The sequence below is a fragment of the Danio rerio genome, chromosome 4 (assembly GCF_049306965.1).
Source record: "Danio rerio strain Tuebingen ecotype United States chromosome 4, GRCz12tu, whole genome shotgun sequence".
In the NCBI taxonomy this organism is placed as follows: Eukaryota; Metazoa; Chordata; class Actinopteri; order Cypriniformes; family Danionidae; genus Danio; species Danio rerio.
Window position 1 is genome coordinate 51,240,001 of NC_133179.1, and position 19,980 is coordinate 51,259,980.

At 51.0% G+C, this 19,980-nt stretch overlaps 1 protein-coding gene, 102 non-coding genes and 5 pseudogenes across 103 annotated transcripts in view; all 108 read left to right on the forward strand.

The window, feature by feature from the left end:
* The window catches only part of LOC137492217 (5S ribosomal RNA), a 119-nt gene extending 109 nt beyond the window's left edge, over positions 1-10 (forward strand). Inside the window, exon 1 of the ribosomal RNA XR_011012189.1 lies at positions 1-10. This exon is cut by the window's left edge and continues 109 nt beyond it. This is a non-coding gene — a ribosomal RNA (5S ribosomal RNA).
* The window catches only part of LOC137490826 (tripartite motif-containing protein 14-like), a 262,825-nt gene that overhangs the window by 77,646 nt on the left and 165,199 nt on the right, over positions 1-19,980 (forward strand). The gene's annotated exons all lie outside the window — the stretch shown is intronic.
* LOC141382437 (5S ribosomal RNA) lies at positions 69-187 on the forward strand. Its single transcript, XR_012403367.1, has one exon. It is a non-coding gene; the product is annotated as a 5S ribosomal RNA (ribosomal RNA).
* On the forward strand, positions 246-363 carry LOC141383816 (5S ribosomal RNA). Its single transcript, XR_012404867.1, has one exon. It is a non-coding gene; the product is annotated as a 5S ribosomal RNA (ribosomal RNA).
* On the forward strand, positions 422-540 carry LOC141382438 (5S ribosomal RNA). The gene has a single exon (XR_012403368.1). It is a non-coding gene; the product is annotated as a 5S ribosomal RNA (ribosomal RNA).
* Positions 599-717, forward strand: LOC141382439 (5S ribosomal RNA). The gene has a single exon (XR_012403369.1). It is a non-coding gene; the product is annotated as a 5S ribosomal RNA (ribosomal RNA).
* On the forward strand, positions 776-894 carry LOC141382440 (5S ribosomal RNA). The gene has a single exon (XR_012403370.1). It is a non-coding gene; the product is annotated as a 5S ribosomal RNA (ribosomal RNA).
* LOC141382441 (5S ribosomal RNA) lies at positions 953-1,071 on the forward strand. The gene has a single exon (XR_012403371.1). It is a non-coding gene; the product is annotated as a 5S ribosomal RNA (ribosomal RNA).
* On the forward strand, positions 1,130-1,248 carry LOC141382442 (5S ribosomal RNA). The gene has a single exon (XR_012403372.1). It is a non-coding gene; the product is annotated as a 5S ribosomal RNA (ribosomal RNA).
* On the forward strand, positions 1,307-1,425 carry LOC141382443 (5S ribosomal RNA). Its single transcript, XR_012403373.1, has one exon. It is a non-coding gene; the product is annotated as a 5S ribosomal RNA (ribosomal RNA).
* LOC141382444 (5S ribosomal RNA) lies at positions 1,484-1,602 on the forward strand. Its single transcript, XR_012403374.1, has one exon. It is a non-coding gene; the product is annotated as a 5S ribosomal RNA (ribosomal RNA).
* Positions 1,661-1,779, forward strand: LOC141382445 (5S ribosomal RNA). Its single transcript, XR_012403375.1, has one exon. It is a non-coding gene; the product is annotated as a 5S ribosomal RNA (ribosomal RNA).
* Positions 1,838-1,956, forward strand: LOC141382446 (5S ribosomal RNA). The gene has a single exon (XR_012403376.1). It is a non-coding gene; the product is annotated as a 5S ribosomal RNA (ribosomal RNA).
* On the forward strand, positions 2,015-2,133 carry LOC141382447 (5S ribosomal RNA). Its single transcript, XR_012403377.1, has one exon. It is a non-coding gene; the product is annotated as a 5S ribosomal RNA (ribosomal RNA).
* Positions 2,192-2,310, forward strand: LOC141382448 (5S ribosomal RNA). Its single transcript, XR_012403378.1, has one exon. It is a non-coding gene; the product is annotated as a 5S ribosomal RNA (ribosomal RNA).
* LOC141382449 (5S ribosomal RNA) lies at positions 2,369-2,487 on the forward strand. Its single transcript, XR_012403379.1, has one exon. It is a non-coding gene; the product is annotated as a 5S ribosomal RNA (ribosomal RNA).
* Positions 2,546-2,664, forward strand: LOC141382450 (5S ribosomal RNA). Its single transcript, XR_012403380.1, has one exon. It is a non-coding gene; the product is annotated as a 5S ribosomal RNA (ribosomal RNA).
* On the forward strand, positions 2,723-2,841 carry LOC141382451 (5S ribosomal RNA). Its single transcript, XR_012403381.1, has one exon. It is a non-coding gene; the product is annotated as a 5S ribosomal RNA (ribosomal RNA).
* On the forward strand, positions 2,900-3,018 carry LOC141382452 (5S ribosomal RNA). The gene has a single exon (XR_012403382.1). It is a non-coding gene; the product is annotated as a 5S ribosomal RNA (ribosomal RNA).
* Positions 3,077-3,195, forward strand: LOC141382453 (5S ribosomal RNA). The gene has a single exon (XR_012403383.1). It is a non-coding gene; the product is annotated as a 5S ribosomal RNA (ribosomal RNA).
* Positions 3,254-3,372, forward strand: LOC141382454 (5S ribosomal RNA). Its single transcript, XR_012403384.1, has one exon. It is a non-coding gene; the product is annotated as a 5S ribosomal RNA (ribosomal RNA).
* LOC141382455 (5S ribosomal RNA) lies at positions 3,431-3,549 on the forward strand. Its single transcript, XR_012403385.1, has one exon. It is a non-coding gene; the product is annotated as a 5S ribosomal RNA (ribosomal RNA).
* Positions 3,607-3,725, forward strand: LOC141382456 (5S ribosomal RNA). Its single transcript, XR_012403386.1, has one exon. It is a non-coding gene; the product is annotated as a 5S ribosomal RNA (ribosomal RNA).
* LOC141383905 (5S ribosomal RNA) lies at positions 3,783-3,901 on the forward strand. The gene has a single exon (XR_012404971.1). It is a non-coding gene; the product is annotated as a 5S ribosomal RNA (ribosomal RNA).
* Positions 3,960-4,077, forward strand: LOC141383829 (5S ribosomal RNA). Its single transcript, XR_012404883.1, has one exon. It is a non-coding gene; the product is annotated as a 5S ribosomal RNA (ribosomal RNA).
* Positions 4,136-4,249, forward strand: LOC141383949 (5S ribosomal RNA; annotated as a pseudogene).
* On the forward strand, positions 4,308-4,426 carry LOC141382457 (5S ribosomal RNA). The gene has a single exon (XR_012403387.1). It is a non-coding gene; the product is annotated as a 5S ribosomal RNA (ribosomal RNA).
* LOC141382458 (5S ribosomal RNA) lies at positions 4,484-4,602 on the forward strand. The gene has a single exon (XR_012403388.1). It is a non-coding gene; the product is annotated as a 5S ribosomal RNA (ribosomal RNA).
* LOC141382459 (5S ribosomal RNA) lies at positions 4,661-4,779 on the forward strand. Its single transcript, XR_012403389.1, has one exon. It is a non-coding gene; the product is annotated as a 5S ribosomal RNA (ribosomal RNA).
* Positions 4,838-4,955, forward strand: LOC141383859 (5S ribosomal RNA). The gene has a single exon (XR_012404916.1). It is a non-coding gene; the product is annotated as a 5S ribosomal RNA (ribosomal RNA).
* On the forward strand, positions 5,010-5,125 carry LOC141383898 (5S ribosomal RNA). Its single transcript, XR_012404959.1, has one exon. It is a non-coding gene; the product is annotated as a 5S ribosomal RNA (ribosomal RNA).
* LOC141382460 (5S ribosomal RNA) lies at positions 5,183-5,301 on the forward strand. The gene has a single exon (XR_012403390.1). It is a non-coding gene; the product is annotated as a 5S ribosomal RNA (ribosomal RNA).
* LOC141383564 (5S ribosomal RNA) lies at positions 5,359-5,477 on the forward strand. The gene has a single exon (XR_012404588.1). It is a non-coding gene; the product is annotated as a 5S ribosomal RNA (ribosomal RNA).
* On the forward strand, positions 5,536-5,654 carry LOC141383945 (5S ribosomal RNA; annotated as a pseudogene).
* LOC141383952 (5S ribosomal RNA) lies at positions 5,885-6,002 on the forward strand (annotated as a pseudogene).
* LOC141382942 (5S ribosomal RNA) lies at positions 6,224-6,342 on the forward strand. Its single transcript, XR_012403904.1, has one exon. It is a non-coding gene; the product is annotated as a 5S ribosomal RNA (ribosomal RNA).
* On the forward strand, positions 6,395-6,512 carry LOC141383944 (5S ribosomal RNA; annotated as a pseudogene).
* Positions 6,571-6,689, forward strand: LOC141383794 (5S ribosomal RNA). Its single transcript, XR_012404834.1, has one exon. It is a non-coding gene; the product is annotated as a 5S ribosomal RNA (ribosomal RNA).
* Positions 6,753-6,868, forward strand: LOC141383942 (5S ribosomal RNA; annotated as a pseudogene).
* LOC141383892 (5S ribosomal RNA) lies at positions 6,927-7,046 on the forward strand. The gene has a single exon (XR_012404951.1). It is a non-coding gene; the product is annotated as a 5S ribosomal RNA (ribosomal RNA).
* Positions 7,618-7,736, forward strand: LOC141382461 (5S ribosomal RNA). The gene has a single exon (XR_012403391.1). It is a non-coding gene; the product is annotated as a 5S ribosomal RNA (ribosomal RNA).
* LOC141383924 (5S ribosomal RNA) lies at positions 7,795-7,911 on the forward strand. Its single transcript, XR_012404993.1, has one exon. It is a non-coding gene; the product is annotated as a 5S ribosomal RNA (ribosomal RNA).
* Positions 7,970-8,088, forward strand: LOC141382462 (5S ribosomal RNA). Its single transcript, XR_012403392.1, has one exon. It is a non-coding gene; the product is annotated as a 5S ribosomal RNA (ribosomal RNA).
* On the forward strand, positions 8,487-8,605 carry LOC141382463 (5S ribosomal RNA). Its single transcript, XR_012403393.1, has one exon. It is a non-coding gene; the product is annotated as a 5S ribosomal RNA (ribosomal RNA).
* LOC141383612 (5S ribosomal RNA) lies at positions 8,664-8,782 on the forward strand. Its single transcript, XR_012404637.1, has one exon. It is a non-coding gene; the product is annotated as a 5S ribosomal RNA (ribosomal RNA).
* On the forward strand, positions 8,841-8,959 carry LOC141382464 (5S ribosomal RNA). Its single transcript, XR_012403394.1, has one exon. It is a non-coding gene; the product is annotated as a 5S ribosomal RNA (ribosomal RNA).
* LOC141382465 (5S ribosomal RNA) lies at positions 9,018-9,136 on the forward strand. The gene has a single exon (XR_012403395.1). It is a non-coding gene; the product is annotated as a 5S ribosomal RNA (ribosomal RNA).
* LOC141382466 (5S ribosomal RNA) lies at positions 9,195-9,313 on the forward strand. Its single transcript, XR_012403396.1, has one exon. It is a non-coding gene; the product is annotated as a 5S ribosomal RNA (ribosomal RNA).
* Positions 9,372-9,490, forward strand: LOC141382467 (5S ribosomal RNA). Its single transcript, XR_012403397.1, has one exon. It is a non-coding gene; the product is annotated as a 5S ribosomal RNA (ribosomal RNA).
* LOC141382468 (5S ribosomal RNA) lies at positions 9,549-9,667 on the forward strand. Its single transcript, XR_012403398.1, has one exon. It is a non-coding gene; the product is annotated as a 5S ribosomal RNA (ribosomal RNA).
* LOC141383801 (5S ribosomal RNA) lies at positions 9,726-9,844 on the forward strand. The gene has a single exon (XR_012404848.1). It is a non-coding gene; the product is annotated as a 5S ribosomal RNA (ribosomal RNA).
* On the forward strand, positions 9,903-10,021 carry LOC141382469 (5S ribosomal RNA). Its single transcript, XR_012403399.1, has one exon. It is a non-coding gene; the product is annotated as a 5S ribosomal RNA (ribosomal RNA).
* On the forward strand, positions 10,080-10,198 carry LOC141383595 (5S ribosomal RNA). Its single transcript, XR_012404620.1, has one exon. It is a non-coding gene; the product is annotated as a 5S ribosomal RNA (ribosomal RNA).
* LOC141383594 (5S ribosomal RNA) lies at positions 10,257-10,375 on the forward strand. Its single transcript, XR_012404619.1, has one exon. It is a non-coding gene; the product is annotated as a 5S ribosomal RNA (ribosomal RNA).
* LOC141382470 (5S ribosomal RNA) lies at positions 10,434-10,552 on the forward strand. Its single transcript, XR_012403400.1, has one exon. It is a non-coding gene; the product is annotated as a 5S ribosomal RNA (ribosomal RNA).
* LOC141382471 (5S ribosomal RNA) lies at positions 10,611-10,729 on the forward strand. The gene has a single exon (XR_012403401.1). It is a non-coding gene; the product is annotated as a 5S ribosomal RNA (ribosomal RNA).
* On the forward strand, positions 10,788-10,906 carry LOC141383613 (5S ribosomal RNA). The gene has a single exon (XR_012404638.1). It is a non-coding gene; the product is annotated as a 5S ribosomal RNA (ribosomal RNA).
* LOC141382472 (5S ribosomal RNA) lies at positions 10,965-11,083 on the forward strand. Its single transcript, XR_012403402.1, has one exon. It is a non-coding gene; the product is annotated as a 5S ribosomal RNA (ribosomal RNA).
* On the forward strand, positions 11,142-11,260 carry LOC141382473 (5S ribosomal RNA). Its single transcript, XR_012403403.1, has one exon. It is a non-coding gene; the product is annotated as a 5S ribosomal RNA (ribosomal RNA).
* Positions 11,319-11,437, forward strand: LOC137493543 (5S ribosomal RNA). Its single transcript, XR_011013516.2, has one exon. It is a non-coding gene; the product is annotated as a 5S ribosomal RNA (ribosomal RNA).
* Positions 11,496-11,614, forward strand: LOC137492263 (5S ribosomal RNA). Its single transcript, XR_011012235.1, has one exon. It is a non-coding gene; the product is annotated as a 5S ribosomal RNA (ribosomal RNA).
* LOC141382474 (5S ribosomal RNA) lies at positions 11,673-11,791 on the forward strand. The gene has a single exon (XR_012403405.1). It is a non-coding gene; the product is annotated as a 5S ribosomal RNA (ribosomal RNA).
* Positions 11,850-11,968, forward strand: LOC141383585 (5S ribosomal RNA). Its single transcript, XR_012404610.1, has one exon. It is a non-coding gene; the product is annotated as a 5S ribosomal RNA (ribosomal RNA).
* On the forward strand, positions 12,027-12,145 carry LOC137492265 (5S ribosomal RNA). The gene has a single exon (XR_011012237.1). It is a non-coding gene; the product is annotated as a 5S ribosomal RNA (ribosomal RNA).
* LOC141383369 (5S ribosomal RNA) lies at positions 12,204-12,322 on the forward strand. The gene has a single exon (XR_012404386.1). It is a non-coding gene; the product is annotated as a 5S ribosomal RNA (ribosomal RNA).
* LOC141383367 (5S ribosomal RNA) lies at positions 12,381-12,499 on the forward strand. Its single transcript, XR_012404384.1, has one exon. It is a non-coding gene; the product is annotated as a 5S ribosomal RNA (ribosomal RNA).
* Positions 12,558-12,676, forward strand: LOC137492268 (5S ribosomal RNA). Its single transcript, XR_011012240.1, has one exon. It is a non-coding gene; the product is annotated as a 5S ribosomal RNA (ribosomal RNA).
* LOC137493645 (5S ribosomal RNA) lies at positions 12,735-12,853 on the forward strand. Its single transcript, XR_011013620.2, has one exon. It is a non-coding gene; the product is annotated as a 5S ribosomal RNA (ribosomal RNA).
* Positions 12,912-13,030, forward strand: LOC141383409 (5S ribosomal RNA). The gene has a single exon (XR_012404426.1). It is a non-coding gene; the product is annotated as a 5S ribosomal RNA (ribosomal RNA).
* Positions 13,089-13,207, forward strand: LOC137492270 (5S ribosomal RNA). Its single transcript, XR_011012242.1, has one exon. It is a non-coding gene; the product is annotated as a 5S ribosomal RNA (ribosomal RNA).
* Positions 13,266-13,384, forward strand: LOC137493833 (5S ribosomal RNA). Its single transcript, XR_011013807.2, has one exon. It is a non-coding gene; the product is annotated as a 5S ribosomal RNA (ribosomal RNA).
* Positions 13,444-13,562, forward strand: LOC141383303 (5S ribosomal RNA). Its single transcript, XR_012404316.1, has one exon. It is a non-coding gene; the product is annotated as a 5S ribosomal RNA (ribosomal RNA).
* On the forward strand, positions 13,621-13,739 carry LOC141383284 (5S ribosomal RNA). Its single transcript, XR_012404292.1, has one exon. It is a non-coding gene; the product is annotated as a 5S ribosomal RNA (ribosomal RNA).
* Positions 13,798-13,916, forward strand: LOC137492272 (5S ribosomal RNA). Its single transcript, XR_011012244.1, has one exon. It is a non-coding gene; the product is annotated as a 5S ribosomal RNA (ribosomal RNA).
* LOC141384027 (5S ribosomal RNA) lies at positions 13,975-14,093 on the forward strand. The gene has a single exon (XR_012405075.1). It is a non-coding gene; the product is annotated as a 5S ribosomal RNA (ribosomal RNA).
* Positions 14,152-14,270, forward strand: LOC137492274 (5S ribosomal RNA). Its single transcript, XR_011012246.1, has one exon. It is a non-coding gene; the product is annotated as a 5S ribosomal RNA (ribosomal RNA).
* Positions 14,329-14,447, forward strand: LOC137492275 (5S ribosomal RNA). Its single transcript, XR_011012247.1, has one exon. It is a non-coding gene; the product is annotated as a 5S ribosomal RNA (ribosomal RNA).
* LOC137492276 (5S ribosomal RNA) lies at positions 14,506-14,624 on the forward strand. Its single transcript, XR_011012248.1, has one exon. It is a non-coding gene; the product is annotated as a 5S ribosomal RNA (ribosomal RNA).
* LOC137492277 (5S ribosomal RNA) lies at positions 14,683-14,801 on the forward strand. The gene has a single exon (XR_011012249.1). It is a non-coding gene; the product is annotated as a 5S ribosomal RNA (ribosomal RNA).
* LOC137493734 (5S ribosomal RNA) lies at positions 14,860-14,978 on the forward strand. Its single transcript, XR_011013709.2, has one exon. It is a non-coding gene; the product is annotated as a 5S ribosomal RNA (ribosomal RNA).
* LOC137492278 (5S ribosomal RNA) lies at positions 15,037-15,155 on the forward strand. Its single transcript, XR_011012250.1, has one exon. It is a non-coding gene; the product is annotated as a 5S ribosomal RNA (ribosomal RNA).
* On the forward strand, positions 15,214-15,332 carry LOC137492279 (5S ribosomal RNA). Its single transcript, XR_011012251.1, has one exon. It is a non-coding gene; the product is annotated as a 5S ribosomal RNA (ribosomal RNA).
* Positions 15,391-15,509, forward strand: LOC137493826 (5S ribosomal RNA). Its single transcript, XR_011013800.2, has one exon. It is a non-coding gene; the product is annotated as a 5S ribosomal RNA (ribosomal RNA).
* On the forward strand, positions 15,568-15,686 carry LOC137492280 (5S ribosomal RNA). The gene has a single exon (XR_011012252.1). It is a non-coding gene; the product is annotated as a 5S ribosomal RNA (ribosomal RNA).
* On the forward strand, positions 15,745-15,863 carry LOC141383391 (5S ribosomal RNA). Its single transcript, XR_012404408.1, has one exon. It is a non-coding gene; the product is annotated as a 5S ribosomal RNA (ribosomal RNA).
* LOC137492281 (5S ribosomal RNA) lies at positions 15,922-16,040 on the forward strand. Its single transcript, XR_011012253.1, has one exon. It is a non-coding gene; the product is annotated as a 5S ribosomal RNA (ribosomal RNA).
* LOC141383586 (5S ribosomal RNA) lies at positions 16,099-16,217 on the forward strand. The gene has a single exon (XR_012404611.1). It is a non-coding gene; the product is annotated as a 5S ribosomal RNA (ribosomal RNA).
* Positions 16,276-16,394, forward strand: LOC141383311 (5S ribosomal RNA). Its single transcript, XR_012404323.1, has one exon. It is a non-coding gene; the product is annotated as a 5S ribosomal RNA (ribosomal RNA).
* On the forward strand, positions 16,453-16,571 carry LOC141383370 (5S ribosomal RNA). Its single transcript, XR_012404387.1, has one exon. It is a non-coding gene; the product is annotated as a 5S ribosomal RNA (ribosomal RNA).
* Positions 16,630-16,748, forward strand: LOC141383368 (5S ribosomal RNA). The gene has a single exon (XR_012404385.1). It is a non-coding gene; the product is annotated as a 5S ribosomal RNA (ribosomal RNA).
* Positions 16,807-16,925, forward strand: LOC137492287 (5S ribosomal RNA). The gene has a single exon (XR_011012260.1). It is a non-coding gene; the product is annotated as a 5S ribosomal RNA (ribosomal RNA).
* Positions 16,984-17,102, forward strand: LOC137492288 (5S ribosomal RNA). The gene has a single exon (XR_011012261.1). It is a non-coding gene; the product is annotated as a 5S ribosomal RNA (ribosomal RNA).
* Positions 17,161-17,279, forward strand: LOC141383410 (5S ribosomal RNA). Its single transcript, XR_012404427.1, has one exon. It is a non-coding gene; the product is annotated as a 5S ribosomal RNA (ribosomal RNA).
* LOC137492290 (5S ribosomal RNA) lies at positions 17,338-17,456 on the forward strand. The gene has a single exon (XR_011012263.1). It is a non-coding gene; the product is annotated as a 5S ribosomal RNA (ribosomal RNA).
* LOC137492291 (5S ribosomal RNA) lies at positions 17,515-17,633 on the forward strand. The gene has a single exon (XR_011012264.2). It is a non-coding gene; the product is annotated as a 5S ribosomal RNA (ribosomal RNA).
* On the forward strand, positions 17,692-17,810 carry LOC141383304 (5S ribosomal RNA). Its single transcript, XR_012404317.1, has one exon. It is a non-coding gene; the product is annotated as a 5S ribosomal RNA (ribosomal RNA).
* Positions 17,869-17,987, forward strand: LOC137493967 (5S ribosomal RNA). Its single transcript, XR_011013942.2, has one exon. It is a non-coding gene; the product is annotated as a 5S ribosomal RNA (ribosomal RNA).
* Positions 18,046-18,164, forward strand: LOC137494153 (5S ribosomal RNA). Its single transcript, XR_012403406.1, has one exon. It is a non-coding gene; the product is annotated as a 5S ribosomal RNA (ribosomal RNA).
* Positions 18,223-18,341, forward strand: LOC137492294 (5S ribosomal RNA). Its single transcript, XR_011012267.2, has one exon. It is a non-coding gene; the product is annotated as a 5S ribosomal RNA (ribosomal RNA).
* Positions 18,400-18,518, forward strand: LOC137492295 (5S ribosomal RNA). Its single transcript, XR_011012268.1, has one exon. It is a non-coding gene; the product is annotated as a 5S ribosomal RNA (ribosomal RNA).
* LOC137492296 (5S ribosomal RNA) lies at positions 18,577-18,695 on the forward strand. Its single transcript, XR_011012269.1, has one exon. It is a non-coding gene; the product is annotated as a 5S ribosomal RNA (ribosomal RNA).
* LOC141383331 (5S ribosomal RNA) lies at positions 18,754-18,872 on the forward strand. Its single transcript, XR_012404345.1, has one exon. It is a non-coding gene; the product is annotated as a 5S ribosomal RNA (ribosomal RNA).
* On the forward strand, positions 18,931-19,049 carry LOC137492298 (5S ribosomal RNA). The gene has a single exon (XR_011012271.1). It is a non-coding gene; the product is annotated as a 5S ribosomal RNA (ribosomal RNA).
* On the forward strand, positions 19,108-19,226 carry LOC141382475 (5S ribosomal RNA). The gene has a single exon (XR_012403407.1). It is a non-coding gene; the product is annotated as a 5S ribosomal RNA (ribosomal RNA).
* Positions 19,285-19,403, forward strand: LOC137492300 (5S ribosomal RNA). The gene has a single exon (XR_011012273.1). It is a non-coding gene; the product is annotated as a 5S ribosomal RNA (ribosomal RNA).
* On the forward strand, positions 19,462-19,580 carry LOC137492301 (5S ribosomal RNA). Its single transcript, XR_011012274.1, has one exon. It is a non-coding gene; the product is annotated as a 5S ribosomal RNA (ribosomal RNA).
* LOC137492302 (5S ribosomal RNA) lies at positions 19,639-19,757 on the forward strand. The gene has a single exon (XR_011012275.1). It is a non-coding gene; the product is annotated as a 5S ribosomal RNA (ribosomal RNA).
* On the forward strand, positions 19,816-19,934 carry LOC137492303 (5S ribosomal RNA). The gene has a single exon (XR_011012276.1). It is a non-coding gene; the product is annotated as a 5S ribosomal RNA (ribosomal RNA).

The following is a 19,980-nucleotide window of genomic DNA, read 5'->3' on the forward strand; positions in this document are numbered from 1 at the left end:
GCTGTAAGCTTTTCGAAGTGCTTCATTTGGCAGCTGATTTAAATAGCCAACGCTTGACATCCTCTTTCGCTTACGGCCATACCACCCTGGAAATGCCCGATCTCATCTGAACTCGGAAGTAAAGCAGGGTCGGGCCTGGTTAGTACTTGGATGGGAGACCGCCTGGGAATACCAGGTGCTGTAAGCTTTTCGAAGTGCTTCATTTGGCAGCTGATTTAAATAGCCAACGCTTGACATCCTCTTTCGCTTACGGCCATACCACCCTGGAAATGCCCGATCTCATCTGAACTCGGAAGTAAAGCAGGGTCGGGCCTGGTTAGTACTTGGATGGGAACCGCCTGGGAATACCAGGTGCTGTAAGCTTTTCGAAGTGCTTCATTTGGCAGCTGATTTAAATAGCCAACGCTTGACAGCCTCTTTCGCTTACGGCCATACCACCCTGGAAATGCCCGATCTCATCTGAACTCGGAAGTAAAGCAGGGTCGGGCCTGGTTAGTACTTGGATGGGAGACCGCCTGGGAATACCAGGTGCTGTAAGCTTTTCGAAGTGCTTCATTTGGCAGCTGATTTAAATAGCCAACGCTTGACATCCTCTTTCGCTTACGGCCATACCACCCTGGAAATGCCCGATCTCATCTGAACTCGGAAGTAAAGCAGGGTCGGGCCTGGTTAGTACTTGGATGGGAGACCGCCTGGGAATACCAGGTGCTGTAAGCTTTTCGAAGTGCTTCATTTGGCAGCTGATTTAAATAGCCAACGCTTGACATCCTCTTTCGCTTACGGCCATACCACCCTGGAAATGCCCGATCTCATCTGAACTCGGAAGTAAAGCAGGGTCGGGCCTGGTTAGTACTTGGATGGGAGACCGCCTGGGAATACCAGGTGCTGTAAGCTTTTCGAAGTGCTTCATTTGGCAGCTGATTTAAATAGCCAACGCTTGACCTCCTCTTTCGCTTACGGCCATACCACCCTGGAAATGCCCGATCTCATCTGAACTCGGAAGTAAAGCAGGGTCGGGCCTGGTTAGTACTTGGATGGGAGACCGCCTGGGAATACCAGGTGCTGTAAGCTTTTCGAAGTGCTTCATTTGGCAGCTGATTTAAATAGCCAACGCTTGACATCCTCTTTCGCTTACGGCCATACCACCCTGGAAATGCCCGATCTCATCTGAACTCGGAAGTAAAGCAGGGTCGGGCCTGGTTAGTACTTGGATGGGAGACCGCCTGGGAATACCAGGTGCTGTAAGCTTTTCGAAGTGCTTCATTTGGCAGCTGATTTAAATAGCCAACGCTTGACATCCTCTTTCGCTTACGGCCATACCACCCTGGAAATGCCCGATCTCATCTGAACTCGGAAGTAAAGCAGGGTCGGGCCTGGTTAGTACTTGGATGGGAGACCGCCTGGGAATACCAGGTGCTGTAAGCTTTTCGAAGTGCTTCATTTGGCAGCTGATTTAAATAGCCAACGCTTGACATCCTCTTTCGCTTACGGCCATACCACCCTGGAAATGCCCGATCTCATCTGAACTCGGAAGTAAAGCAGGGTCGGGCCTGGTTAGTACTTGGATGGGAGACCGCCTGGGAATACCAGGTGCTGTAAGCTTTTCGAAGTGCTTCATTTGGCAGCTGATTTAAATAGCCAACGCTTGACATCCTCTTTCGCTTACGGCCATACCACCCTGGAAATGCCCGATCTCATCTGAACTCGGAAGTAAAGCAGGGTCGGGCCTGGTTAGTACTTGGATGGGAGACCGCCTGGGAATACCAGGTGCTGTAAGCTTTTCGAAGTGCTTCATTTGGCAGCTGATTTAAATAGCCAACGCTTGACATCCTCTTTCGCTTACGGCCATACCACCCTGGAAATGCCCGATCTCATCTGAACTCGGAAGTAAAGCAGGGTCGGGCCTGGTTAGTACTTGGATGGGAGACCGCCTGGGAATACCAGGTGCTGTAAGCTTTTCGAAGTGCTTCATTTGGCAGCTGATTTAAATAGCCAACGCTTGACATCCTCTTTCGCTTACGGCCATACCACCCTGGAAATGCCCGATCTCATCTGAACTCGGAAGTAAAGCAGGGTCGGGCCTGGTTAGTACTTGGATGGGAGACCGCCTGGGAATACCAGGTGCTGTAAGCTTTTCGAAGTGCTTCATTTGGCAGCTGATTTAAATAGCCAACGCTTGACCTCCTCTTTCGCTTACGGCCATACCACCCTGGAAATGCCCGATCTCATCTGAACTCGGAAGTAAAGCAGGGTCGGGCCTGGTTAGTACTTGGATGGGAGACCGCCTGGGAATACCAGGTGCTGTAAGCTTTTCGAAGTGCTTCATCTGGCAGCTGATTTAAATAGCCAACGCTTGACAGCCTCTTTCGCTTACGGCCATACCACCCTGGAAATGCCCGATCTCATCTGAACTCGGAAGTAAAGCAGGGTCGGGCCTGGTTAGTACTTGGATGGGAGACCGCCTGGGAATACCAGGTGCTGTAAGCTTTTCGAAGTGCTTCATCTGGCAGCTGATTTAAATAGCCAACGCTTGACAGCCTCTTTCGCTTACGGCCATACCACCCTGGAAATGCCCGATCTCATCTGAACTCGGAAGTAAAGCAGGGTCGGGCCTGGTTAGTACTTGGATGGGAGACCGCCTGGGAATACCAGGTGCTGTAAGCTTTTCGAAGTGCTTCATCTGGCAGCTGATTTAAATAGCCAACGCTTGACAGCCTCTTTCGCTTACGGCCATACCACCCTGGAAATGCCCGATCTCATCTGAACTCGGAAGTAAAGCAGGGTCGGGCCTGGTTAGTACTTGGATGGGAGACCGCCTGGGAATACCAGGTGCTGTAAGCTTTTCGAAGTGCTTCATCTGGCAGCTGATTTAAATAGCCAACGCTTGACAGCCTCTTTCGCTTACGGCCATACCACCCTGGAAATGCCCGATCTCATCTGAACTCGGAAGTAAAGCAGGGTCGGGCCTGGTTAGTACTTGGATGGGAGACCGCCTGGGAATACCAGGTGCTGTAAGCTTTTCGAAGTGCTTCATCTGGCAGCTGATTTAAATAGCCAACGCTTGACAGCCTCTTTCGCTTACGGCCATACCACCCTGGAAATGCCCGATCTCATCTGAACTCGGAAGTAAAGCAGGGTCGGGCCTGGTTAGTACTTGGATGGGAGACCGCCTGGGAATACCAGGTGCTGTAAGCTTTTCGAAGTGCTTCATCTGGCAGCTGATTTAAATAGCCAACGCTTGACAGCCTCTTTCGCTTACGGCCATACCACCCTGGAAATGCCCGATCTCATCTGAACTCGGAAGTAAAGCAGGGTCGGGCCTGGTTAGTACTTGGATGGGAGACCGCCTGGGAATACCAGGTGCTGTAAGCTTTTCGAAGTGCTTCATCTGGCAGCTGATTTAAATAGCCAACGCTTGACAGCCTCTTTCGCTTACGGCCATACCACCCTGGAAATGCCCGATCTCATCTGAACTCGGAAGTAAAGCAGGGTCGGGCCTGGTTAGTACTTGGATGGGAGACCGCCTGGGAATACCAGGTGCTGTAAGCTTTTCGAAGTGCTTCATTTGGCAGCTGATTTAAATAGCCAACGCTTGACAGCTCTTTCGCTTACGGCCATACCACCCTGGAAATGCCCGATCTCATCTGAACTCGGAAGTAAAGCAGGGTCGGGCCTGGTTAGTACTTGGATGGGAGACCGCCTGGGAATACCAGGTGCTGTAAGCTTTTGAAGTGCTTCATCTGGCAGCTGATTTAAATAGCCAACGCTTGACAGCCTCTTTCGCTTACGGCCATACCACCCTGGAAATGCCCGATCTCATCTGAACTCGGAAGTAAAGCAGGGTCGGGCCTGGTTATACTTGGATGGGGAGACCGCCTGGGAATACCAGGTGCTGTAAGCTTTTCGAAGTGCTTCATCTGGCAGCTGATTTAAATAGCCAACGCTTGACAGCCTCTTTCGCTTACGGCCATACCACCCTGGAAATGCCCGATCTCATCTGAACTCGGAAGTAAAGCAGGGTCGGGCCTGGTTAGTACTTGGATGGGGACCGCCTGGGAATGCCAGGTGCTGTAAGCTTTTCGAAGTGCTTCATCTGGCAGCTGATTTAAATAGCCAACGCTTGACAGCCTCTTTCGCTTACGGCCATACCACCCTGGAAATCCCGATCATCTGAACTGGAAGTAAAGCAGGGAGGGCCTGGTTAGTACTTGGATGGGAGACCGCCTGGGAATACCAGGTGCTGTAAGCTTTTCGAAGTGCTTCATCTGGCAGCTGATTTAAATAGCCAACGCTTGACAGCCTCTTTCGCTTACGGCCATACCACCCTGGAAATGCCCGATCTCATCTGAACTCGGAAGTAAAGCAGGGTCGGGCCTGGTTAGTACTTGGATGGGAGACCGCCTGGGAATACCAGGTGCTGTAAGCTTTTCGAAGTGCTTCATCTGGCAGCTGATTTAAATAGCCAACGCTTGACAGCTCTTTCGCTTACGGCCATACCACCCTGGAAATGCCCGATCTCATCTGAACTCGGAAGTAAAGCAGGGTCGGGCCTGGTTAGTACTTGGATGGGAGACCGCCTGGGAATACCAGGTGCTGTAAGCTTTTCGAAGTGCTTCATCTGGCAGCTGATTTAAATAGCCAACGCTTGACAGCCTCTTTCGCTTACGGCCATACCACCCTGGAAATGCCCGATCTCATCTGAACTCGGAAGTAAAGCAGGGTCGGGCCTGGTTAGTACTTGGATGGGAGACCGCCTGGGAATACCAGGTGCTGTAAGCTTTTCGAAGTGCTTCATCTGGCAGCTGATTTAAATAGCCAACGCTTGACAGCCTCTTTCGCTTACGGCCATACCACCCTGGAAATGCCCGACTCATCTGAACTCGGAAGTGAAGCAGGGTCGGGCCTGGTTAGTACTTGGATGGGAGACCGCCTGGGAATACCAGGTGCTGTAAGCTGAAGTGCTTCATCTGGCAGCTGATTTAAATAGCCAACGCTTGACAGCCTCTTTCGCTTACGGCCATACCACCCTGGAAATGCCCGATCTCATCTGAACTCGGAAGTAAAGCAGGGTCGGGCCTGGTTAGTACTTGATGGGAGACCGTGGGAATACCAGGTGCTGTAAGCTTTTCGAAGTGCTTCATCTGGCAGCTAATTAAAATAGCCAACGCTGACAGCCTCTTTCGCTTACGGCCATACCACCCTGGAAATGCCCGATCTCATCTGAACTCGGAAGTAAAGCAGGGTCGGGCCTGGTTAGTACTTGGATGGGAGACCGCCTGGGAATACCAGGTGCTGTAAGCTTTTCGAAGTGCTTCATTTGGCAGCTGATTTAAAAGCCAATGAAAACATTTTATTTTAGCTTACGGCCATACCACCCTGGAAATGCCCGATCTCATCTGAACTTGGAAGTAAAGCAGGGTCGGGCCTGGTTAGTACTTGGATGGGAGACCGCCTGGGAATACCAGGTGCTGTAAGCTTTTCGAAGTGCTTCATCTGGCAGCTGATTTAAATAGCCAACGCTTGACAGCCTCTTTCGCTTACGAGCCATGCCCCTGGAAATGCCCGATCTCATCTGAACTCGGAAGTAAAGCAGGGATCGGGCCTCGTTAGTACTTGGATGGGAGACCGCCTGGGAATAACAGGTGCTGTAAGCTTTTCGAAGAGCTTCATCTGGCAGCTGATTTAAATAGCCAACGCTTGACAGCCTCTTTCGCTTACGGCCATACCACCCTGGAAATGGAGATCTCATGAACTTGGAAGTAAAGCAAAAGGGCCTGGTTAGTAATTGGATGGGAGACCGCCTGGGAATACCAGGTGCTGTAAGCTGTTCGAAGTGCTTCATCTGGCAGCTGATTTAAATAGCCAACGCTTGACAGCCTCTTTCGCTTACGGCCATACCACCCTGAAATGCCCGATCTCATCTGAACTCGGAAGTAAAGCAGGCCGGGCCTGGTTAGTACTTCAATGGGAGACCGCCTGGGAATACAGGTGGGTTTTGAAGTGCTTCATCTGGCAGCTGATTTAAATAGCCAACGCTTGAGAACATCTTTGCTTAGGAAATACCACAGGAAATGCCCGATCTGATATGAACTTGGAAGTAAAGCAGGGTCGGGCCTGGTTAGTACTTGGATGGGAAGACCGCCTGGGAATACCAGGTGCTGTAAGCTTTTCGAAGTGCTTCATTGGCAGCTGATTTAAATAGCCAACGCTTGACAGCCTCTTCGCTTACGGCCATACCACCCTGGAAATGCCCGATCTCATCTGAACTCGGAAGTGAAGCAGGGTCGGGCCTGGTTAGTACTTGGATGGGAGACCGCCTGGGAATACCAGGTGCTGTAAGCTTGAAGTGCTTCATCTGGCAGCTGATTTAAATAGCAAATACAGTCCTCTTTAAAAAAGAAGCCATACCCTATGGAAATGCCCGATCTCATCTGAACTCGGAAGTAAAGCAGGGTCGGGCCTGGTTAGTACTTGGATGGGAGACCGCCTGGGAATACCAGGTGCTGTAAGCTTTTCGAAGTGCTTCATCTGGCAGCTGATTTAAATAGCCAACGCTTGACAGCCTCTTTCGCTTACGGCCATACCACCCTGGAAATGCCCGATCTCATCTGAACTCGGAAGTAAAGCAGGGTCGGGCCTGGTTAGTACTTGTATGGGAGACCGCCTGGGAATACCAGGTGATGTAAGCTTTACGAAGTGCTTATAAAAGGAAGCTGATTTAGAACACCAAAATTTCAGAGCATGCCACTTTCGCTTACGGCCATACCACCCTTGAAATGCAGACTCATCTGAACAGGAAGTAAAGCAGGGTCGGGCCTGGTTAGTACTTGGATGGGAGACCGCCTGGGAATACCAGGTGCTGTAAGCTTTTCGAAGTGCTTTATCTGGCAGCTGATTTAAATAGCCAACGCTTGACAGCCTCTTTCGCTTACGGCCATACCACCCTGGAAATGAAACGATCTCATCTGAACTCGGAAGTAAAGCAGGGTCGGGCCTGGTTAGTACTTGGATGGGAGACCGCCTGGGAATACCAGGTGCTGTAAGCTTTTCGAAGTGCTTCATTTGGCAGCTGATTTAAATAGCCAACGCTTGACAGCCTCTTTCGCTTACGGCCATCCACCCTGGAAATGCGATCTCATCTGAACTTGGTAAGTGAAGAAGGAGGGCTTAGGTTAATTGAATGGCTAATCAGCCTGGGAATACCAGGTGCTGTAAAACTTTAAAGTGCTTCATTGGCAGCTGATTTAAATAGCCAACGCTTGACAGCCTCTTTCGCTTAAATACCACCCTGGAAATGCCCGATTATATAAATGGGAAGTAACAAGGGTCGGGCCTGGTTAGTACTTGGATGGGAGACCGCCTGGGAAAGCCAGGGAGATGCTGTAAGCTTTTCGAAATGCTTCATTTGGCAGCTGATTTAAATAGCCAACGCTTGACAGCCTATTTCGCTGGCCATAATACCCTGGAAATGCCCGAATGCATGAATGGCAAATAAAGCAGGGTCGGCCTGGTTAGTACTTGGATGGGAGACCGCCTGGGAATACCAGGTGCTGTAAGCTTTTCGAAGTGCTTCATCTGGCAGCTGATTTAAATAGCCAACGCTTGACAGCCTCTTTCGCTTACGGCCATACCACCCTGGAAATGCCCGATCTCATCTGAACTCGGAAGTAAAGCAGGGTCGGGCCTGGTTAGTACTTGGATGGGAGACCGCCTGGGAATACCAGGTGCTGTAAGCTTTTCGAAGTGCTTCATCTGGCAGCTGATTTAAATAGCCAACGCTTGACAGCCTCTTTCGCTTACGGCCATACCACCCTGGAAATGCCCGATCTCATCTGAACTCGGAAGTAAAGCAGGGTCGGGCCTGGTTAGTGTTGGATGGGAGCCGCCTGGGAATACCAGGTGCTGTAAGCTTTTTGAAGTGCTTCATCTGGCAGCTGTTTTAAATAGCCAACGCTTGACATCCTCTTTCGCTTACGGCCATACCACCCTGGAAATGCCCGATCTCATCTGAACTCGGAAGTAAAGCAGGGTCGGGCCTGGTTAGTACTTGGATGGGAGACCGCCTGGGAATACCAGGTGCTGTAAGCTTTTCGAAGTGCTTCATTGGCAGAAGATTTAAATAAACAACGCTTGACAAATTCTCGCTTACGGCCATACCACCCTGGAAATGCCCATCTCATTTGAACTCGGAAGTAAAGCAGGGTCGGGCCTGGTGGACTACTTAATGGGAATACGCCTGGGAATGGCAGGTATGTTTGGAAGTACTGATTTGGCAGCTGATTTAAATAGCCAACGCTTGACAGCCTCCCGCTTAAAAAAATAAAAAAAAAGAAATGCCCGATCTCATCTGAACTCGGAAGTAAAGCAGGGTCGGGCCTGGTTAGTACTTGGATGGGAGACCGCCTGGGAATACCAGGTGCTGTAAGCTTTTCGAAGTGCTTCATTTGGCAGCTGATTTAAATAGCCAACGCTTGACATCCTCTTTCGCTTACGGCCATACCACCCTGGAAATGCCCGATCTCATCTGAACTCGGAAGTAAAGCAGGGTCGGGCCTGGTTAGTACTTGGATGGGAGACCGCCTGGGAATACCAGGTGCTGTAAGCTTTTCGAAGTGCTTCATTTGGCAGCTGATTTAAATAGCCAACGCTTGACATCCTCTTTCGCTTACGGCCATACCACCCTGGAAATGCCCGATCTCATCTGAACTCGGAAGTAAAGCAGGGTCGGGCCTGGTTAGTACTTGGATGGGAGACCGCCTGGGAATACCAGGTGCTGTAAGGTTTTCGAAGTGCTTCATTTGGCAGCTGATTTAAATAGCCAACGCTTGACATCCTCTTTCGCTTACGGCCATACCACCCTGGAAATGCCCGATCTCATCTGAACTCGGAAGTAAAGCAGGGTCGGGCCTGGTTAGTACTTGGATGGGAGACCGCCTGGGAATACCAGGTGCTGTAAGCTTTTCGAAGTGCTTCATTTGGCAGCTGATTTAAATAGCCAACGCTTGACATCCTCTTTCGCTTACGGCCATACCACCCTGGAAATGCCCGATCTCATCTGAACTCGGAAGTAAAGCAGGGTCGGGCCTGGTTAGTACTTGGATGGGAGACCGCCTGGGAATACCAGGTGCTGTAAGCTTTTCGAAGTGCTTCATTTGGCAGCTGATTTAAATAGCCAACGCTTGACATCCTCTTTCGCTTACGGCCATACCACCCTGGAAATGCCCGATCTCATCTGAACTCGGAAGTAAAGCAGGGTCGGGCCTGGTTAGTACTTGGATGGGAGACCGCCTGGGAATACCAGGTGCTGTAAGCTTTTCGAAGTGCTTCATTTGGCAGCTGATTTAAATAGCCAACGCTTGACCTCCTCTTTCGCTTACGGCCATACCACCCTGGAAATGCCCGATCTCATCTGAACTCGGAAGTAAAGCAGGGTCGGGCCTGGTTAGTACTTGGATGGGAGACCGCCTGGGAATACCAGGTGCTGTAAGCTTTTCGAAGTGCTTCATTTGGCAGCTGATTTAAATAGCCAACGCTTGACATCCTCTTTCGCTTACGGCCATACCACCCTGGAAATGCCCGATCTCATCTGAACTCGGAAGTAAAGCAGGGTCGGGCCTGGTTAGTACTTGGATGGGAGACCGCCTGGGAATACCAGGTGCTGTAAGCTTTTCGAAGTGCTTCATTTGGCAGCTGATTTAAATAGCCAACGCTTGACATCCTCTTTCGCTTACGGCCATACCACCCTGGAAATGCCCGATCTCATCTGAACTCAGAAGTAAAGCAGGGTCGGGCCTGGTTAGTACTTGGAAGGGAGACCGCCTGGGAATACCAGGTGCTGTAAGCTTTTCGAAGTGCTTCATTTGGCAGCTGATTTAAATAGCCAACGCTTGACATCCTCTTTCGCTTACGGCCATACCACCCTGGAAATGCCCGATCTCATCTGAACTCGGAAGTAAAGCAGGGTCGGGCCTGGTTAGTACTTGGATGGGAGACCGCCTGGGAATACCAGGTGCTGTAAGCTTTTCGAAGTGCTTCATTTGGCAGCTGATTTAAATAGCCAACGCTTGACCTCCTCTTTCGCTTACGGCCATACCACCCTGGAAATGCCCGATCTCATCTGAACTCGGAAGTAAAGCAGGGTCGGGCCTGCTTAGTACTTGGATGGGAGACCGCCTGGGAATACCAGGTGCTGTAAGCTTTTCGAAGTGCTTCATTTGGCAGCTGATTTAAATAGCCAACGCTTGACCTCCTCTTTCGCTTACGGCCATACCACCCTGGAAATGCCCGATCTCATCTGAACTCGGAAGTAAAGCAGGGTCGGGCCTGGTTAGTACTTGGATGGGAGACCGCCTGGGAATACCAGGTGCTATAAGCTTTTCGAAGTGCTTCATTTGGCAGCTGATTTAAATAGCCAACGCTTGACCTCCTCTTTCGCTTACGGCCATACCACCCTGGAAATGCCCGATCTCATCTGAACTCGGAAGTAAAGCAGGGTCGGGCCTGGTTAGTACTTGGATGGGAGACCGCCTGGGAATACCAGGTGCTGTAAGCTTTTCGAAGTGCTTCATTTGGCAGCTGATTTAAATAGCCAACGCTTGACATCCTCTTTCGCTTACGGCCATACCACCCTGGAAATGCCCGATCTCATCTGAACTCGGAAGTAAAGCAGGGTCGGGCCTGGTTAGTACTTGGATGGGAGACCGCCTGGGAATACCAGGTGCTGTAAGCTTTTCGAAGTGCTTCATTTGGCAGCTGATTTAAATAGCCAACGCTTGACATCCTCTTTCGCTTACGGCCATACCACCCTGGAAATGCCCGATCTCATCTGAACTCGGAAGTAAAGCAGGGTCGGGCCTGGTTAGTACTTGGATGGGAGACCGCCTGGGAATACCAGGTGCTGTAAGGTTTTCGAAGTGCTTCATTTGGCAGCTGATTTAAATAGCCAACGCTTGACATCCTCTTTCGCTTACGGCCATACCACCCTGGAAATGCCCGATCTCATCTGAACTCGGAAGTAAAGCAGGGTCGGGCCTGGTTAGTACTTGGATGGGAGACCGCCTGGGAATACCAGGTGCTGTAAGCTTTTCGAAGTGCTTCATTTGGCAGCTGATTTAAATAGCCAACGCTTGACATCCTCTTTCGCTTACGGCCATACCACCCTGGAAATGCCCGATCTCATCTGAACTCGGAAGTAAAGCAGGGTCGGGCCTGGTTAGTACTTGGATGGGAGACCGCCTGGGAATACCAGGTGCTGTAAGCTTTTCGAAGTGCTTCATTTGGCAGCTGATTTAAATAGCCAACGCTTGACATCCTCTTTCGCTTACGGCCATACCACCCTGGAAATGCCCGATCTCATCTGAACTCGGAAGTAAAGCAGGGTCGGGCCTGGTTAGTACTTGGATGGGAGACCGCCTGGGAATACCAGGTGCTGTAAGCTTTTCGAAGTGCTTCATTTGGCAGCTGATTTAAATAGCCAACGCTTGACCTCCTCTTTCGCTTACGGCCATACCACCCTGGAAATGCCCGATCTCATCTGAACTCGGAAGTAAAGCAGGGTCGGGCCTGGTTAGTACTTGGATGGGAGACCGCCTGGGAATACCAGGTGCTGTAAGCTTTTCGAAGTGCTTCATTTGGCAGCTGATTTAAATAGCCAACGCTTGACATCCTCTTTCGCTTACGGCCATACCACCCTGGAAATGCCCGATCTCATCTGAACTCGGAAGTAAAGCAGGGTCGGGCCTGGTTAGTACTTGGATGGGAGACCGCCTGGGAATACCAGGTGCTGTAAGCTTTTCGAAGTGCTTCATTTGGCAGCTGATTTAAATAGCCAACGCTTGACATCCTCTTTCGCTTACGGCCATACCACCCTGGAAATGCCCGATCTCATCTGAACTCRGAAGTAAAGCAGGGTCGGGCCTGGTTAGTACTTGGAWGGGAGACCGCCTGGGAATACCAGGTGCTGTAAGCTTTTCGAAGTGCTTCATYTGGCAGCTGATTTAAATAGCCAACGCTTGACATCCTCTTTCGCTTACGGCCATACCACCCTGGAAATGCCCGATCTCATCTGAACTCGGAAGTAAAGCAGGGTCGGGCCTGGTTAGTACTTGGATGGGAGACCGCCTGGGAATACCAGGTGCTGTAAGCTTTTCGAAGTGCTTCATYTGGCAGCTGATTTAAATAGCCAACGCTTGACMTCCTCTTTCGCTTACGGCCATACCACCCTGGAAATGCCCGATCTCATCTGAACTCGGAAGTAAAGCAGGGTCGGGCCTGSTTAGTACTTGGATGGGAGACCGCCTGGGAATACCAGGTGCTGTAAGCTTTTCGAAGTGCTTCATYTGGCAGCTGATTTAAATAGCCAACGCTTGACCTCCTCTTTCGCTTACGGCCATACCACCCTGGAAATGCCCGATCTCATCTGAACTCGGAAGTAAAGCAGGGTCGGGCCTGGTTAGTACTTGGATGGGAGACCGCCTGGGAATACCAGGTGCTRTAAGCTTTTCGAAGTGCTTCATYTGGCAGCTGATTTAAATAGCCAACGCTTGACCTCCTCTTTCGCTTACGGCCATACCACCCTGGAAATGCCCGATCTCATCTGAACTCGGAAGTAAAGCAGGGTCGGGCCTGGTTAGTACTTGGATGGGAGACCGCCTGGGAATACCAGGTGCTGTAAGCTTTTCGAAGTGCTTCATYTGGCAGCTGATTTAAATAGCCAACGCTTGACAKCCTCTTTCGCTTACGGCCATACCACCCTGGAAATGCCCGATCTCATCTGAACTCGGAAGTAAAGCAGGGTCGGGCCTGGTTAGTACTTGGATGGGAGACCGCCTGGGAATACCAGGTGCTGTAAGCTTTTCGAAGTGCTTCATYTGGCAGCTGATTTAAATAGCCAACGCTTGACAKCCTCTTTCGCTTACGGCCATACCACCCTGGAAATGCCCGATCTCATCTGAACTCKGAAGTAAAGCAGGGTCGGGCCTGGTTAGTACTTGGATGGGAGACCGCCTGGGAATACCAGGTGCTGTAAGCTTTTCGAAGTGCTTCATYTGGCAGCTGATTTAAATAGCCAACGCTTGACMKCCTCTTTCGCTTACGGCCATACCACCCTGGAAATGCCCGATCTCATCTGAACTCGGAAGTAAAGCAGGGTCGGGCCTGGTTAGTACTTGGATGGGAGACCGCCTGGGAATACCAGGTGCTGTAAGCTTTTCGAAGTGCTTCATTTGGCAGCTGATTTAAATAGCCAACGCTTGACCTCCTCTTTCGCTTACGGCCATACCACCCTGGAAATGCCCGATCYCATCTGAACTCGGAAGTAAAGCAGGGTCGGGCCTGGTTAGTACTTGGATGGGAGACCGCCTGGGAATACCAGGTGCTGTAAGCTTTTCGAAGTGCTTCATYTGGCAGCTGATTTAAATAGCCAACGCTTGACAGYCGTCTTTCGCTTACGGCCATACCACCCTGGAAATGCCCGATCTCATCTGAACTCGGAAGTAAAGCAGGGTCGGGCCTGGTTAGTACTTGGATGGGAGACCGCCTGGGAATAMCAGGTGCTGTAAGCTTTTCGAAGTGCTTCATYTGGCAGCTGATTTAAATAGCCAACGCTTGACAKCCTCTTTYGCTTACGGCCATACCACCCTGGAAATGCCCGATCTCATCTGAACTCGGAAGTAAAGCAGGGTCGGGCCTGGTTAGTACTTGGATGGGAGACCGCCTGGGAATACCAGGTGYTGTAAGCTTTTCGAAGTGCTTCATYTGGCAGCTGATTTAAATAGCCAACGCTTGACAKCCTCTTTCGCTTACGGCCATACCACCCTGGAAATGCCCGATCTCATCTGAACTCGGAAGTAAAGCAGGGTCGGGCCTGGTTAGTACTTGGATGGGAGACCGCCTGGGAATACCAGGTGCTGTAAGCTTTTCGAAGTGCTTCATYTGGCAGCTGATTTAAATAGCCAACGCTTGACAKCCTCTTTCGCTTACGGCCATACCACCCTGGAAATGCCCGATCTCATCTGAACTCGGAAGTWAAGCAGGGTCGGGCCTGGTTAGTACTTGGATGGGAGACCGCCTGGGAATACCAGGTGCTGTAAGCTTTTCGAAGTGCTTCATYTGGCAGCTGATTTAAATAGCCAACGCTTGACAKCCTCTTTCGCTTACGGCCATACCACCCTGGAAATGCCCGATCTCATCTGAACTCGGAAGTAAAGCAGGGTCGGGCCTGGTTAGTACTTGGATGGGAGACCGCCTGGGAATACCAGGTGCTGTAAGCTTTTCGAAGTGCTTCATYTGGCAGCTGATTTAAATAGCCAACGCTTGACAKCCTCTTTCGCTTACGGCCATACCACCCTGGAAATGCCCGATCTCATCTGAACTCGGAAGTAAAGCAGGGTCGGGCCTGGTTAGTACTTGGATGGGAGACCGCCTGGGAATACCAGGTGCTGTAAGCTTTTCGAAGTGCTTCATYTGGCAGCTGATTTAAATAGCCAACGCTTGACAKCCTCTTTCGCTTACGGCCATACCACCCTGGAAATGCCCGATCTCATCTGAACTCGGAAGTAAAGCAGGGTCGGGCCTGGTTAGTACTTGGATGGGAGACCGCCTGGGAATACCAGGTGCTGTAAGCTTTTCGAAGTGCTTCATYTGGCAGCTGATTTAAATAGCCAACGCTTGACAKCCTCTTTCGCTTACGGCCATACCACCCTGGAAATGCCCGATCTCATCTGAACTCGGAAGTAAAGCAGGGTCGGGCCTGGTTAGTACTTGGATGGGAGACCGCCTGGGAATACCAGGTGCTGTAAGCTTTTCGAAGTGCTTCATYTGGCAGCTGATTTAAATAGCCAACGCTTGACAKCCTCTTTCGCTTACGGCCATACCACCCTGGAAATGCCCGATCTCATCTGAACTCGGAAGTAAAGCAGGGTCGGGCCTGGTTAGTACTTGGATGGGAGACCGCCTGGGAATACCAGGTGCTGTAAGCTTTTCGAAGTGCTTCATYTGGCAGCTGATTTAAATAGCCAACGCTTGACAKCCTCTTTCGCTTACGGCCATACCACCCTGGAAATGCCCGATCTCATCTGAACTCGGAAGTAAAGCAGGGTCGGGCCTGGTTAGTACTTGGATGGGAGACCGCCTGGGAATACCAGGTGCTGTAAGCTTTTCGAAGTGCTTCATYTGGCAGCTGATTTAAATAGCCAACGCTTGACAKCCTCTTTCGCTTACGGCCATACCACCCTGGAAATGCCCGATCTCATCTGAACTCGGAAGTAAAGCAGGGTCGGGCCTGGTTAGTACTTGGATGGGAGACCGCCTGGGAATACCAGGTGCTGTAAGCTTTTCGAAGTGCTTCATYTGGCAGCTGATTTAAATAGCCAACGCTTGACAKCCTCTTTCGCTTACGGCCATACCACCCTGGAAATGCCCGATCTCATCTGAACTCGGAAGTAAAGCAGGGTCGGGCCTGGTTAGTACTTGGATGGGAGACCGCCTGGGAATACCAGGTGCTGTAAGCTTTTCGAAGTGCTTCATYTGGCAGCTGATTTAAATAGCCAACGCTTGACAKCCTCTTTCGCTTACGGCCATACCACCCTGGAAATGCCCGATCTCATCTGAACTCGGAAGTAAAGCAGGGTCGGGCCTGGTTAGTACTTGGATGGGAGACCGCCTGGGAATACCAGGTGCTGTAAGCTTTTCGAAGTGCTTCATYTGGCAGCTGATTTAAATAGCCAACGCTTGACMKCCTCTTTCGCTTACGGCCATACCACCSTGGAAATGCCCGATCTCATCTGAACTCGGAAGTAAAGCAGGGTCGGGCCTGGTTAGTACTTGGATGGGAGACCGCCTGGGAATACCAGGTGCTGTAAGCTTTTCGAAGTGCTTCATYTGGCAGCTGATTTAAATAGCCAACGCTTGACAKCCTCTTTCGCTTACGGCCATACCACCCTGGAAATGCCCGATCTCATCTGAACTCGGAAGTAAAGCAGGGTCGGGCCTGGTTAGTACTTGGATGGGAGACCGCCTGGGAATACCAGGTGCTGTAAGCTTTTCGAAGTGCTTCATYTGGCAGCTGATTTAAATAGCCAACGCTTGACAKCCTCTTTCGCTTACGGCCATACCACCCTGGAAATGCCCGATCTCATCTGAACTCRGAAGTAAAGCAGGGTCGGGCCTGGTTAGTACTTGGAWGGGAGACCGCCTGGGAATACCAGGTGCTGTAAGCTTTTCGAAGTGCTTCATYTGGCAGCTGATTTAAATAGCCAACGCTTGACAKCCTCTTTCGCTTACGGCCATACCACCCTGGAAATGCCCGATYTCATCTGAACTCGGAAGTAAAGCAGGGTCGGGCCTGGTTAGTACTTGGATGGGAGACCGCCTGGGAATACCAGGTGCTGTAAGCTTTTCGAAGTGCTTCATYTGGCAGCTGATTTAAATAGCCAACGCTTGACMKCCTCTTTCGCTTACGGCCATACCACCCTGGAAATGCCCGATCTCATCTGAACTCGGAAGTAAAGCAGGGTCGGGCCTGSTTAGTACTTGGATGGGAGACCGCCTGGGAATACCAGGTGCTGTAAGCTTTTCGAAGTGCTTCATYTGGCAGCTGATTTAAATAGCCAACGCTTGACMKCCTCTTTCGCTTACGGCCATACCACCCTGGAAATGCCCGATCTCATCTGAACTCGGAAGTAAAGCAGGGTCGGGCCTGGTTAGTACTTGGATGGGAGACCGCCTGGGAATACCAGGTGCTRTAAGCTTTTCGAAGTGCTTCATYTGGCAGCTGATTTAAATAGCCAACGCTTGACMKCCTCTTTCGCTTACGGCCATACCACCCTGGAAATGCCCGATCTCATCTGAACTCGGAAGTAAAGCAGGGTCGGGCCTGGTTAGTACTTGGATGGGAGACCGCCTGGGAATACCAGGTGCTGTAAGCTTTTCGAAGTGCTTCATYTGGCAGCTGATTTAAATAGCCAACGCTTGACAKCCTCTTTCGCTTACGGCCATACCACCCTGGAAATGCCCGATCTCATCTGAACTCGGAAGTAAAGCAGGGTCGGGCCTGGTTAGTACTTGGATGGGAGACCGCCTGGGAATACCAGGTGCTGTAAGCTTTTCGAAGTGCTTCATYTGGCAGCTGATTTAAATAGCCAACGCTTGACAKCCTCTTTCGCTTACGGCCATACCACCCTGGAAATGCCCGATCTCATCTGAACTCKGAAGTAAAGCAGGGTCGGGCCTGGTTAGTACTTGGATGGGAGACCGCCTGGGAATACCAGGTGCTGTAAGCTTTTCGAAGTGCTTCATYTGGCAGCTGATTTAAATAGCCAACGCTTGACMKCCTCTTTCGCTTACGGCCATACCACCCTGGAAATGCCCGATCTCATCTGAACTCGGAAGTAAAGCAGGGTCGGGCCTGGTTAGTACTTGGATGGGAGACCGCCTGGGAATACCAGGTGCTGTAAGCTTTTCGAAGTGCTTCATTTGGCAGCTGATTTAAATAGCCAACGCTTGACCTCCTCTTTCGCTTACGGCCATACCACCCTGGAAATGCCCGATCCCATCTGAACTCGGAAGTAAAGCAGGGTCGGGCCTGGTTAGTACTTGGATGGGAGACCGCCTGGGAATACCAGGTGCTGTAAGCTTTTCGAAGTGCTTCATYTGGCAGCTGATTTAAATAGCCAACGCTTGACAKCSTCTTTCGCTTACGGCCATACCACCCTGGAAATGCCCGATCTCATCTGAACTCGGAAGTAAAGCAGGGTCGGGCCTGGTTAGTACTTGGATGGGAGACCGCCTGGGAATAMCAGGTGCTGTAAGCTTTTCGAAGTGCTTCATYTGGCAGCTGATTTAAATAGCCAACGCTTGACAKCCTCTTTYGCTTACGGCCATACCACCCTGGAAATGCCCGATCTCATCTGAACTCGGAAGTAAAGCAGGGTCGGGCCTGGTTAGTACTTGGATGGGAGACCGCCTGGGAATACCAGGTGCTGTAAGCTTTTCGAAGTGCTTCATYTGGCAGCTGATTTAAATAGCCAACGCTTGACAKCCTCTTTCGCTTACGGCCATACCACCCTGGAAATGCCCGATCTCATCTGAACTCGGAAGTAAAGCAGGGTCGGGCCTGGTTAGTACTTGGATGGGAGACCGCCTGGGAATACCAGGTGCTGTAAGCTTTTCGAAGTGCTTCATYTGGCAGCTGATTTAAATAGCCAACGCTTGACAKCCTCTTTCGCTTACGGCCATACCACCCTGGAAATGCCCGATCTCATCTGAACTCGGAAGTWAAGCAGGGYCGGGCCTGGTTAGTACTTGGATGGGAGACCGCCTGGGAATACCAGGTGCTGTAAGCTTTTCGAAGTGCTTCATYTGGCAGCTGATTTAAATAGCCAACGCTTGACAKCCTCTTTCGCTTACGGCCATACCACCCTGGAAATGCCCGATCTCATCTGAACTCGGAAGTAAAGCAGGGTCGGGCCTGGTTAGTACTTGGATGGGAGACCGCCTGGGAATACCAGGTGCTGTAAGCTTTTCGAAGTGCTTCATYTGGCAGCTGATTTAAATAGCCAACGCTTGACAKCCTCTTTCGCTTACGGCCATACCACCCTGGAAATGCCCGATCTCATCTGAACTCGGAAGTAAAGCAGGGTCGGGCCTGGTTAGTACTTGGATGGGAGACCGCCTGGGAATACCAGGTGCTGTAAGCTTTTCGAAGTGCTTCATYTGGCAGCTGATTTAAATAGCCAACGCTTGACAKCCTCTTTCGCTTACGGCCATACCACCCTGGAAATGCCCGATCTCATCTGAACTCGGAAGTAAAGCAGGGTCGGGCCTGGTTAGTACTTGGATGGGAGACYGCCTGGGAATACCAGGTGCTGTAAGCTTTTCGAAGTGCTTCATYTGGCAGCTGATTTAAATAGCCAACGCTTGACAKCCTCTTTYGCTTACGGCCATACCACCCTGGAAATGCCCGATCTCATCTGAACTCGGAAGTAAAGCAGGGTCGGGCCTGGTTAGTACTTGGATGGGAGACCGCCTGGGAATACCAGGTGCTGTAAGCTTTTCGAAGTGCTTCATYTGGCAGCTGATTTAAATAGCCAACGCTTGACAKCCTCTTTCGCTTACGGCCATACCACCCTGGAAATGCCCGATCTCATCTGAACTCGGAAGTAAAGCAGGGTCGGGCCTGGTTAGTACTTGGATGGGAGACCGCCTGGGAATACCAGGTGCTGTAAGCTTTTCGAAGTGCTTCATYTGGCAGCTGATTTAAATAGCCAACGCTTGACAKCCTCTTTCGCTTACGGCCATACCACCCTGGAAATGCCCGATCTCATCTGAACTCGGAAGTAAAGCAGGGTCGGGCCTGGTTAGTACTTGGATGGGAGACCGCCTGGGAATACCAGGTGCTGTAAGCTTTTCGAAGTGCTTCATYTGGCAGCTGATTTAAATAGCCAACGCTTGACAKCCTCTTTCGCTTACGGCCATACCACCCTGGAAATGCCCGATCTCATCTGAACTCGGAAGTAAAGCAGGGTCGGGCCTGGTTAGTACTTGGATGGGAGACCGCCTGGGAATACCAGGTGCTGTAAGCTTTTCGAAGTGCTTCATYTGGCAGCTGATTTAAATAGCCAACGCTTGACAKCCTCTTTCGCTTACGGCCATACCACCCTGGAAATGCCCGATCTCATCTGAACTCGGAAGTAAAGCAGGGTCGGGCCTGGTTAGTACTTGGATGGGAGACCGCCTGGGAATACCAGGTGCTGTAAGCTTTTCGAAGTGCTTCATYTGGCAGCTGATTTAAATAGCCAACGCTTGACAKCCTCTTTCGCTTACGGCCATACCACCCTGGAAATGCCCGATCTCATCTGAACTCGGAAGTAAAGCAGGGTCGGGCCTGGTTAGTACTTGGATGGGAGACCGCCTGGGAATACCAGGTGCTGTAAGCTTTTCGAAGTGCTTCATCTGGCAGCTGATTTAAATAGCCAACGCTTG